General features: G+C 40.5%; 1 pseudogene; it reads left to right on the top strand.

Annotated features, from left to right (window-relative positions):
• The first annotated feature begins 2,240 nt into the window (after nt 1–2,240).
• LOC129485407 (beta-1,3-galactosyl-O-glycosyl-glycoprotein beta-1,6-N-acetylglucosaminyltransferase-like) lies at nt 2,241–6,974 on the top strand (annotated as a pseudogene).
• The last annotated feature ends 5,966 nt before the right edge of the window (nt 6,975–12,940 follow it).

Genomic DNA, 12,940 nt, shown 5'->3' with positions numbered 1-12,940 from the left:
TAAAATGGGGATAATACCAGTCCATAACTCATTGGAGTTTTGTAAAAGATTAAATGAGTTAATACACACAAAGTCCTTAGAAATTTGCCTGACACATAGTAAGCACTACCTAAGAGTCAGTTATTGTTAATATCATTAGTATTTGTTACCAGTGTATTAAGTCAACTTTGAAGCTAATTTAAGAAGCAAAGGTGGGAAGAGAACTATCCAGGCAAGAACCATACCCAAAGCATTCTGCAGAGCTGATCCATGAAGTCGCCACTCCAGCTGCCAAGCACTGACCCCATGGCTTGCACTGACAAGTCTCTGGGAGCTGGACACTGCATATTGCCTCAGAACAGCTGTGTCTGCTGCCACTGGAAACCGGATGCAGCTGCTATTGCTGCTGTGGCCCTGGCCAGAGCGGATTCTGCATCATCCCTGCTGCTTTGAGTCACCAGCCCCTGAACCAAAGTCAACAGAGGATTCATCTGCTTGGCTGCACCAAGTCCCCAAAAGCAGCCAAAGAGGTTGAGAAAAAAACAGCATTGGGTGTTTTTATTCTATAGAAAAGGCAAATTTTGGCCGGACATAGTGGTTCATGCCTGAAATCCTAGCACATTTGGAGGCTGAGGCAGGCTTGAGCTCAGGAATTCAAGACAGCCTGGGCAACATGCTGAAACTCTAAAATATACAAAAATTGTACATTTTACAAAATACAAAAATTGGCCGGGCGTGGTGGCTCATGCCTGTAATCCCAGCACTTTGGGAGGCCAAAGTGGGCAGATCATGAGTTCAAGAGATTGAGACCATCCTGGCCAACATGGTGAAACCTCATCTCTACCAAAAATACAAAAATTAGCAGGGTGTGGTGGGGGTGTGCCTGTAATCTCAGCTACTTGGGAGGCTGAGGCAGGAGAATCGCTTGAACCCAGGAGGCGGAGGTTGCAGTGAGCCAAGATCACGGGCCACTTCACTCCAGTGCAGATGACGGTGTGAGACTTGGTCTCAAAAAAAAAAAAAAAAATTTGCTGGGCATGCTGATATACACATGTAGTCCCAAGCTACTCAGGAGGCTGAGGTGGGAAATTGCTTGAACCTGGGAGGTTGAGGCTGCAGTGAACCATGATTGCACCATTGCACACCAGCCTGGGAAACAGAGCGAGACCCTCTCTTTAAAAAAAGAAAAGAAAGAAAGAAAAGGTAGATTTTACTTTATAAGATGGGGGAGTCAACAAACTTAGAAAGCAAATTTATACGTTAGGTAATTTTAAAAAGATAAATGATCCTTTTTGGTTTTAAAAATACAGATAGAACATGAATGTGTATTTTCACACAAATAAAGAAAGGAGTAAAAGGATACACATCAAACTGTTCATGATTGATTCTGAATTGACCATTATGGCTGATTTGAGTGTTTCATCTGCTGTCTATAACTTTCCAAATCTTTTGTGACACAGAAAAAACAAGACTGAGCAATATCAGATCTCTATTTTTGAAAGAGAATTGAGTCTTTCTTAGATACAGCTATGGAACAGAAAGTGGAAGACTAGGTTCAGATGGACATTGTTATCTTACAGCAGGACCTTGCTACTCCAAGTGTAGCCAATGGACCAGAAACATTAGCTTGACACAGAAACATATTAGAAATGCAGAATCTTAGGCCCCGTCCCAAATCTAGTGAAAGCAAAGAAGGAAATGAATCAGCTGATGCAACAAGGCTTGACATTGTGAAGAAACTCATAAAAGATTACAAGGCTTAAAAACATTTCCAAATTTAGAAGTAAGCAGGGTCATTAACAGAAACGAATTACTGGAACAGGAGCCAGTTTTTTGTTGTTGTTTTTGAGACAAGGTCTCAGTCTGTCTCCCAGTCTGGAGTGTCGTGGCACAATCACAGCTCACTGCAGCCTCAACCTCCCGGGCTCAAGTGACCCTCCCACCTCAGCCTCCCAAGTAGCTGAGACCACAGGCACACACCACCATGCCCAGCTAATTTTTCAATTTTTTGTAGAGACGGGGTCTCCCTTTATTGCCCAGGCTTGTCTCAAACTCCTGAGCTCAAATGATTCTCCCAAAGCTCTGGGATTATAGGCGTGAACCACTGTGCCCGGTTGGTTTAGACATAAAAGGTTTGAGAACTTGAAAGATGACCCAGCAAGGGAAACATAAAATTAGGGCCAATAAGAAATGTCAAAATTAGGCTTATAAATATGAGCATAATCTAAGACAAGGAGACAACGGAAGCCATAACAGTGGATATGACTTCTAACGGAGAACATGCAAAGCAAGATAAGAAATCCAAGCAAGATCCTTTGGTAATATGGATATTTTGGAGATGGGGGAGAAAGAGAAGTCAGAAAATGAATGGCCAAAACTAACATCATCAAGAGATTAAAGTGTCAAAGAAAACAAACGACAAGTATTTCATTATTATTCAATTCTTTCCTCCTTTAGTGACAAATTATGAGTAGTTTACAAAATTGTACTTACACTTAAAAGGACAGTAATGGATTAAAATAGATCTCAATTCTAGAAACATAGAATGGTCAAAATGTTTGGGAGGGGGAGGATATGAAAGAGAAGGACACTAATGCCTTGGATGTTATAATAGGTCTCATTATTGGAAGATATCAAAAAGTTCATAGCTTTTTTTGGTTTTGATGAAAATTTCACAATTTTTATAGTGTTGCAAATCAAATAAGACCACGACTTATCTTTGTTTCATTCATTCATTCAGCTAACATTTATGGAGCACTTGCTACAAGCCAGGCACTCTTTGGGGTGTTGAGGATAGAGCAGTTAACAAAACAAATGAGACCCCTTGCCCTCATGGCCTTACGTTCTAGAGGGGCAGACAGACAATAAACAAAAGAAATAAGTAAACATATTGTGTGTCGGATGGTGATAAGCACTATAGAGGAAGGGATAAAAGGTGGGGTGAGAGCTGCCATTTTAAAAGATGGGACAGAGAAGACCACTGGGGAGATGATTAGACCTGAAGGAGGTGAAGAAGCCACTTACTCAAGTATCTGAGGAAAGAGCATTTCACAGCAAGGCTCTGAGGCTGACGTGGCCCTGGTGTGGTCAAGGAGGCTAGTATGGCTGTGCTGAGGGAGTGAGGAGTGGGCAGGAAAACAGGACAGAGGAGTAAAGGCCTTCAGAGGTTTTTGAGCAGATAAGTGACATTATCTGACATGGATTTTATCATTCTGGCTGAATCTATTCATCTATCTATCTACCTAACTATCTATCTATGAATGATATATCTATACCTATGTTTATATGGATATAGATGTATTTTTTTGAGACAGGGTCTTACTCTGTTGCCCAGGCTGAGTGCAGTAGGGTAATCTTGGCTCACTGCAGCCTCAACCTCCCAAGCTGAAGCGATCGTCCCACCTCAGCCTCCCAAGTAGCGGGTACTACAGGCACATACCATCACAGTCAGATAATTTTTTTTTCTCTTGTAAAGACACGGTCTCGCTATGTTGCCCAGACTGGTCTCAAACTCCTGGACTCAAGCGATCCTCCCACCTCAGCCTCCCAAAGTGCTGGGATTTCAGATGTGAGCCACCGTGCCCACTGGTTGCTATTTTAAGAACAGATTGAAGTAGGAAAACCAGATAGGAGGCTATTTTAAATACCTAGCCAAGAATAATAGTGACTTGGACCAGGTACCTTTGACAGTTTCATCTCTTTCAGATAAGTACCTTTTTTGTTTTTCTTCTAGTATATCCTAACAAAGTGGGATGGGAAGAGGCATGAGAGATTGTGTGTGTAGCAGAGAAAGAAGTGCAGAACTCTCAACTCTTCTAGTTACATAATTCTATGTATTTTGCAATCATCCTCAGCCACACAGAATAAAATGTGTAAGCAACTTAAACATTTAATATGTCTAAATATTTAAATCTTTTAAATTATCGCAGCTTCAAGGAAATGTTAAAAACAAAAACTAAAAACCGATTTCTATAAATCACTATGTCAATAGACGTATAGTTAGGCCAAGGTAACAATAAAAGAACCTGATCATTTATTTTAAAGACATGAGCAATATATTTGAAATGTAGAGTCACTAAATAATGAGTAGTTCTGAAAGGTGTAATTTTAAACCTTCCACTCTTTCAATGCTATAATTAAAACAAAAATGAAGCAGAATCTAGAGAGTCCACACACAGACTTGGATTACATCAGGACATAGAATTTGCTTTTTCTATGGATCCAAGACCAAAGGCTTCATTTATTTGCTAAAGATTAAAAGGATAAACCTTATTTCTCATTTTAAAGTACACAGACAACCAAGTCAAGTTAAATGTTGATTCAGAGAAGAGTTGTCAACACTGCCTTAATATTACCCTAGTGCTGTAGGGTGCTTTATTGTTTACAAAGCACTTTAACTACCATTACTTCATTTGAACCTCACAATAGACCCATTAATATCATAATTCTTAACTTACAGATGAAGAAACCCAGTCTCAGGGAGGTTAAGAGACTTACCCAACGGCATCCAAGCCACTAGCAAGAGCCAGAGCTGGAAACTGAACCCTCACTTCCTAGTCCACTGCTTTTTTTTAATTCAGTAAGTGTATTTTAATGCTATAGCAGCTATCTTTCAGGATCAAGATAAAAGGCATTTCAGAAATATTTAAGATTGCTATTATTTAGCAATTAACAACATAAATAAAACAAATGTCATTAATGCATTAAATCATATACAAACCCAATAAAATTGTAGTATTCTTTCAAATTCATTATCTCCTTCAATGAAACAAAGCTTCCTAGGCCAAGTTCCAGCTTAGGAAGGATTTGTCACAAAATAAAAGTACATCGTCGATCTAAGGAATAGGATCGAAAAGACTCTGAAGAGTAAAGTGATGGAATGGCGACCTAAACGCCCAACATGATGGAGTCCACTGCTTTTTATACTGTACCAACCTGCATTCTTTTCCAGGCATTGAAAGGGCCACAGTAGGAGAATGGTTTCCTTTGTGTGAGAATTAGCCAGGTCTGCAAGACCAAAGGTAGAAAGCAGTACCTATGGAAAGGTACCACCTTGGGAATAATAGTCTTTTGGTAAATATTGTTGTCCTTATTTAATGTTGGAAAAACCAAGGAACAGAGGTTTGTTCTAGGTAAACAGTGGCTCTTCAATTATTCAGGAGTGGTTTGCCATTTAGGCTTACCTTGATCTTTTTCACTATTCTCTCTTATGGCTCTTGCTTATCTCCTGGCCTGCTGGTTAGCACCTCCACCAGAGGGCAGGAAGAACAGGAAGAGAAGCATTGCAACTGGTTTGATAAAAAAGTTGCAATAAGAAAACTTAGGTCATTATCTTAATTTAGGCTTTGGAGTCTTTCTAGATTTCAGTTACTAATGTGACCTTTGCCAACATTCTCCTAGATAAATCTAGAATAATCAATGCAGTAAAATGATTTCCTATAAATAAAAATCATCTACTTCTAATTGTATTGTTCAATACAATATTACATATATTGAACCTTATATAACATTTAAATTTATTTAGAACTTATTACATGCACTAACTTTGTATAACATTTTTAACTTGTTTGGAATTGGTGTGAACTTCTCCAAAGGCATATCAAATGCTCTGGAGCTTAGAAAATAAAATCTACCCTGGCCGGGCGTGGTGGCTCACACCTGTAATCCCAACATTTGGGGAGGCTGAGGCAAGTGGATCACCTGAGGTCAGGAGTTCGAGACCAGCCTGGCCAACATAGTGAAATCCTGTCTCTACTAAAAACACAAAAATTAGCCAAGCATGGCGCTTGAACCAGAGAGGCAGAGGTTGCAGTGAGCCAAGATCGCGCCACTGCACTCCAGCCTGGACGACAGAGTGAGACTTCATCTCAAAAAAAGAAAGAAAAAAGAAAAAAAGTCTCCTCCATAGTAACTTCCTCCTCCACAGCAACTTCCTCAGCATTTCAAACAACAATCGGGGACTTTTGTTGTTGTTGTTAAGGGCGGTCTTCTAGGCTTCCAGCACCAACAGATGTTCCCTCCTTCATGGCCTTGAAGGTTGTCAGTTTACATTTATCAGAAGTGCAAAGGTATATTAAAATAAAGAACAGCACACAGAATTAAGGAAAGTCTGGATCATTTAGTGCTCTGATTCCAGGTGACATCCGGCACCCATTACAGTGCCGTGCTTTACTCTGCATGGAGAGAAAGTGCTGGAGTGAAAGTCTGGCCCTGGAGTGCAAGAAGGTGCCCTACTGTGCTGCTTCTGCCTGACAGAAGCCTTGAGGGGCCGAGGGTGTGGTTTTTGCATCCCTGTGGAGTGGTTCAGGCTGACCTCAACCGCATGAAGGACCTCTACACAATGAGTACAGACTAGGGTACTTGATAAATCTTTGTGGTATGGATTTTGCTATTCAAACCAACCTGGAAATTTTCAGGAAGCTCAAGTCATTAATGGGTGGAAACAACCTGGAAACTGAGAGGATGCTAGTCAGTAAGGAAGAAAGGCAGAAAAGGGGGCATGCAGTTATTAATGGAAAGCTGACAAACACGGGGACTGTCAAAATGCGTCCTCCACTCGAAACATCTCTTTTTTCAGGCAGTGCCTATTTTGTGGTCAGTAGGGAGGACGTGGGGTATATGCTAGAGAATGAAAAAAATTTAAAAGTGTATGGAGTAGGCCCAAGACACATACAGCAAGTATCTCTAGGCCACTGTTCAAAGGATTCCTGAAGTCCCCAGCTCACTCTCCTTAAGCCATAAGTATGACTCGTCTGACATGCACGCAGCTTCTATGTTTGTCAAGTGGCAGCACTTTGAAGCACTCTTTACCCACCTGCAGTAGGGTCCATGTGCACTCAGTGTGCATTTTCAGAGCTGGCACCTTGAAGTGGATGCTGCGCAAGCACCATTTGTTTGCCAATAAGCTTGACACAGGCAGTGACCTCTTTGCCATCCAGTGTTTAGATGAGCATCTGAGACATACTTTGGAGACTTTAAAACACTGGCCACTATAGGCAATTTTAGGAATAAGAAGAATGCACAAAATTGACACTATCTGGTTCCTCTTATTTGTCAATAAGCACCAGGAAAATTGTATAGGGCCCTCTTTGGAGCAAGGACTCTAAGTCTTCATGTCAGAGAAGCTGCCTGGTTTCTGCAGAGCACAATTGGCTAGAAAGTTTGGAGCATTAAACGTTCATCTAGAGTTAACGTGAGGGGGAAGTATAATAAAAGTAGCCGTGAAGCCAGGGCAGGTAGCAAGTCATTCTGAAGAGAATGGACTGAGGCGGCTGGAGAAGAGGCTGACACAAAACAATCAGCCTGTTGAAAGAGATCAGGGGCTGGATGCAGTGTCTCACGCTTGTAATCCCAGAACTTTGGAAGGCTGAAGCAGGAAGATTGCTTGAGCCCAGGAGTTCTGGTTGCCAGCCTGGGCAACATAGGGAAACCCTGTGTCTACAAAAAAATTTGTAAAAAATTAACTGGGCATGGTGATGTGTGCCTGTACTCCCAGCTACTCAGGAGGCTGAGATGGGAGGATTGCTTGAGACCAGCAGGTTGAGCCCCCAGTGAGCAGTAATCATGCCATGGCACTCCAGCCTGGGTGACAGAGACCCTGTCTAAAAAAAGAAAAGAAAAGGCCAGGCACAGTGTCCCACGCCTGTAATCCTACCACTTTGGGAGGCTGAGGTGGGCAGATCACCTGAGTTCGGGAGTTCGAGACCAGCCTGACCAACATGGAGAAACTCCGTCTCTACTAAAAATACAAAATTAGCCAGGCGTGGAGGCACATGCCTGTAATCCCAGCTACTCAGGAGGCTGAGGCAGGAGAATCACTTGAACCCAGGAGGTGGAGGTTGTGGTGAGCCGAGATTGCACCATTGCACTCCAGCCTGGGCAACAAGAGCAAAAACTCTGTCTCAAAAAAAAAAAAAAAAAAAAACAACAACAACAAAAGAAAGAAAAAGAGTGTAGGGACTTAACAAAGTTAGAAGATTTCAGCTGTGCCAAAATTATTTAGAGAATTTTAAATGTGACAGTTGTCCTGGTATGAATACATTTACAGCAACAAATAATCATAAAGATATAATTTATCTCATATATTTGTTAAAATAGAGATTTGATTTTACTCTAAACGATCCTTGTAAATAATTTCTTTTCTGCTATACCATTGTGCTGTGTCGTGTGTCTCTGTATATCATCTCAGAAAGCTTAAAATTGGCTTGATTTAACAGTAAAGAATTTTTTAATTAAAAAAACTTGAACTAACAATTGTCATAGTGAATCTCATTTTAAAGTTAGTCCATGTTGAGCTTTTCTGGACTATTTATGCATTGATTATTTTAGCATACATTTACAGAATGCCTACTGTGTGCCAGGCATTATGATAAGTGCTGAGGGAAAAAGATAAAGAAGACGTAGATCTTTCCTCTAGAAGGTCTCAGTCTAGACAAAGACAGACAATTGCATTACAGAGCAGTGAAGAAGTAAGATTTAGAGTAAGACGAAATATGCAATGGTGTATGCATCAGAATACGCAACAGGCATAATGGCTTAACACCAGACTGGAGGAGTGGGTACAAATCAAGAAAGGAGATGGTCGCTGAGTAAAGGATGAATAAGAGTTTCCCACATGAAGTGAGGAAAGTCAGTCCAAGAAAGAGGTGCAGTATCTGCAAAGTTATGAAAGTGTGATGACAAAGTGAGGTGAGTTTAGGGAAGTAAAATTGGTTCAGCATGACCAAGAATTTATATTGGGCCGGCACAATGGCTCACGCCTGTAATCCCAGCACTTTGGGAGGCCAAGGCAGGCAGATCACCTAAGGTCAGAAGTTTGAGACCAGCCTGGGCAACATAGTGAAACCTTGTCTCTACTAAAAAATACAAAAATTAGCCAGGCATGGTGGTGAATGCCTGTAGTCTCAGCTACTTGGGAGGCTAAGGCAGAAGACTTGCTTGAACCCAGGAGGTTGCAGTGAGCCGAGATCACACCATTGCCCTCCAGCCTGGGCAACAGAGTAAGACTCCACCTCAAAAAAAAAAAAAAGTTATATTGAAGCGAGGAAGCATGCTGGCAGATAAGGCTAAACAGAAGGGCAGATGTCAGATGATGAAGAACCTTTAATGTCATGCTAAAGGTTTGAATTTTGTTCTGAAGGCAGTAGGAATTCACTAAAGGTGTTTTAACAGAAGAAGGTCATGATCAGATTTGTGTTTTAGAAGGTCAATTTTTTGGCAGAATAGAGAATCAATATTGGACACAGGGAAACCAGTTAGCAAGCTGGTGCAGAAACTCAGGTAAGAAATCACCATGGCCAGGTCTTTCTGGTCATGGTCATTATAAATGCTTGTGAAAATGTTTAATCTCCTTCACTGCAGTAACATTCAGATTAAAACAAATAATACTCATTCTTATTTTTGAGTCCTAACATTTTAAGTTGAACTCTTCCCACCCTCTTGAAAGCAAAATATTCTGACAATCTCGTCTCAATATTTAGTACATCTTTTTCTGAATCATAAAACCACCATTTGTTAAGAAGGTTAACAAAAAAATGGGGATGTGGTTCTTTAAAATTACAACAATTTCACATATCTGCACCATAATCTACTACACCTGTTCATACACCCGCCTCCTGCTATTATTAATAGTCTTTTGCTTTTACAATTTTCCATTCAAACCTCATTTTTAAAAACTAGGGTGACCACCAAACTGGGTGAGTCACTTTTACAGTCAATTCTTCTGGTTAGTAGAATTTCAGTTCTCAGTTTTGTTTTTAAATAGTAAGAGTTATCCTAAGTGTCCAAAAATGTAGTTGAGTAGTATCATCAACCTTCTTAAGCATATCAGAAGAAGGCAAGGAATTTTAACGCAATATTAATTCAAATTTAGGACTTGAGTTGTGTACTATGATACGTGTGATTTGAAGTAAAATGTACTCACAAATGTCAATTTGCCTGAGTTTGAATCAAATGGGAAAGGCATAACTCAATAGACGTTATGGAGATAAGTTGTAAACAATACTGCATTAGTGGGAAACTTCTGTAAGTCTATTAGGTTCATTAAATGAGACATATTTAGGCATGCTTTTAACTTGAATCTTTTGTTTTCTCCGTATGCCTTGAATTTAATGCTAAATTACTGTTGTCATAATAAATATTTATAAGTCTATTACCAGTGGCACTTAATGGTAAAACTAAGAAATGATGAGAAATAGAGTTTGGGAAATTCCTCACTCCACTAACAACTTCATAAGGAGAGATTCAGAATATCCAAGACAGAAATTTGGGCCTTGGTTTATATAATAGATGAGTTCTTGTAATTTGAATTTACAGGAGAACTCCTGGAGATTACTTTGCTCAACTCCCTAATATTGAGAAAGTGAAGACTAGAGAATTTTCTGATGCAACCAGTGTGACAAAACTTATTGGTAACTGCCCTAGAATCTGGGACAGAGGTCTTCCCAAGGATCCCTGCCTTATTTTCCAGGATCTTATAACTAATTTAGTTAAGGCAGAGAATTCCTCCTAGAGAAGGAATTCTTTTTTTTATATAAAGTTAGTATGATTACTAACTTTATAAAATTATACTATAAAAAGTATAAAAATTATACTATATTTTCTATAAATTCTGACAATAATACCTCTATTTAGTATACCCATGGGAAAATATATTCAAGCAATTCATCCATCAAGTTTGAATTAAAAGGGTTTGGAGGTTGTGTGAGGACATAACCTGAATTGATCAAAAGAGTTAAACTAAAAATAATTTGGAAGATTTTTTTTTTTTGTAAATAGCAATGAGACTAAGCTGACCATGTCTTGTTGCTCATAGACTTAGAGATCCCATTTTAATAACTGAATGGGAGTAATGGGTAATCAATCAGACGTCTAAGCTGAGTTGTTCTATCTTGCCCTGACTCAAGGGGGTCTAAAGCCCAGCCACTTCTAGTTTGTGATTTTGGAAGTTCTAATTATGGTATTACTTTAATTATTAAAAATTTCCAGCAAAGGGAAAGTGGAGGCCTTACAGGAAATTGCACCAGAGGCTTTCAGTGGAGCCCCAAATAGGAACATTCCCTGTCTCATCTTCTTCCATCAGTATGGAATGTAAAAAGAAGTGGGGAGATTATCATGCTAAGGACATGACATACAGGAGTCCTTGGACATATTGAGAGTCTTGGTCTCCACACACAATATTCAATTAAAATGGAGAAAGATTTGGCTGCTTAATGGTATTCATTTTCATATGGGCTGGGTGGGGTCCTCATGCCAAGGGAAGTCTAAGCTATAAAACAATTACTCAAGCTCTTGTGGCTGAACCATTATTGTCCAAGAATCAGGCTATTCATTAAAGAAAAACTTACCTTTTGAGTCCTAGTCACACTAAAAATCCCTTTCATTAAAGTGGTGGCAACACCTCGTCAATAAGAGAAGGGAACTGACATTTGTGCACCTGCAATATATTTTGCATGTTTCCTCATTTTCACAATAGCTCTGTCAGACATGTATTACTGCACTTCACAAATGAAGGAACAAATTCTAAGAAAGGAAGAAGGTGACTCCAGGTCACTTTCAGAAGACTGATCTGTCTGAACTCCAGATGAGTTGTCTGAACTCAGAGTTCAAGTCCATTCCACCATACTCTGCTCTTTACCTGATATCAGAAGAGCCAGAGGATCCCAAAACCTCCATTCAGAGTGAAAATATATTGTAAAATCCCATATCCTTTGAGTGTGAAGACAGTTGGCCTTGCTATGATGCCATATTATGCCTTGGACATTTTATCTGCAAAATCTGCTAGCTATACTAAAGGGCCAGAAAATATCTCCAGCTATGATTAACTAACTCTAGGGTGGGTGCTTAATTAAGAAATGCAATTTGATTGCCAGACGCGGTGGCTCACGCCCGTAATCCCAGCACTTTGGAAGTCTGAGGCAGGCGGATCACGAGGCCATGAGTTGGAGACCAGCCTGACCAACACGGTGAAACCCCATCTCTACTAAAAATACAAAAATTAGCTGGGTGTGATAGCACGTGCCTGCAATTCCAGCTATTCAGGAGGCTGAGGCAGAAGAATCACTTGAACCTGGGAGGCGGAGGTTGCAGTGAGCCAAGATCACGCCACTGCACTACAGCCTGGGCAACACAGCGAGACTCTGTCTCAAAAAAAAGGAAAGAAAAGAATTGCAATTTGATGATGCTGGGAACATTTGTTTCACAGCTATCCAGCCAGACCTAATCCCAGCTTCATTGTATTGAGATTGTCAGAATGCCAAAAGTAGTGAAGACAAGGGGCCAAGGCAGATGTTACAACAAATTAACAAGGGATGCTGCAGGTCAGGAAAGAGTTGTAAGTGTTTGAGGCATACGTTTAAGTCATCTAACCTTGTTGACTAAAAAAGGCTGTCAGAAAGTAAAAAGGCTGTCAGAAAGTAAAGAGCCACAGAGACAAGACAGCTGAGCTTCCAGCGGTATCTGGCTTTATCATCAGTAGCTTCACTGCTATCTGGCTAAGCATTTGGGCTGGCTTTCCCATGCAATGGGATCGTGTAAGATGGAACATTAGGTCATGTCCAGTTTACCAGAGCCAGTCAAGTGTGTTCTACATTTAGAAAAAGAGGAAGAATCTCTGGGCCCCCGCCGCCTTAAAAGGCCACAGAACAGCCAGCCCAGGGTAAATTAGAATGACAGTGTCTTGTTTTTGTTTACCCCACATACACCAGGAAACGTCTCTGGCACTACATAGGCCACATTTTTTTTTTTTTTTGAGATGGAGTTTTGCTCTTGTTGCCCAGGCTGGAGTGCAATGGCACAAACTCGGCTCACTGCAGCCTCTGCCTCCTAGGTTCAAGCGATTCTCCTGCCTCAGCCTCCCGAGTAGCTGGGATTACAGGCACCCACCACCATGCCTGGCTAATTTTTTGTATTTTTAGTAGAGACGGGGCTACACCATGTTGACCAGGCTGGTCTCGAACTCCTG

This window comes from Symphalangus syndactylus, chromosome 6 (assembly GCF_028878055.3).
Source record: "Symphalangus syndactylus isolate Jambi chromosome 6, NHGRI_mSymSyn1-v2.1_pri, whole genome shotgun sequence".
NCBI lineage: Eukaryota > Metazoa > Chordata > Mammalia > Primates > Hylobatidae > Symphalangus > Symphalangus syndactylus.
This window is presented reverse-complemented; position numbering and strand designations above follow the sequence as displayed.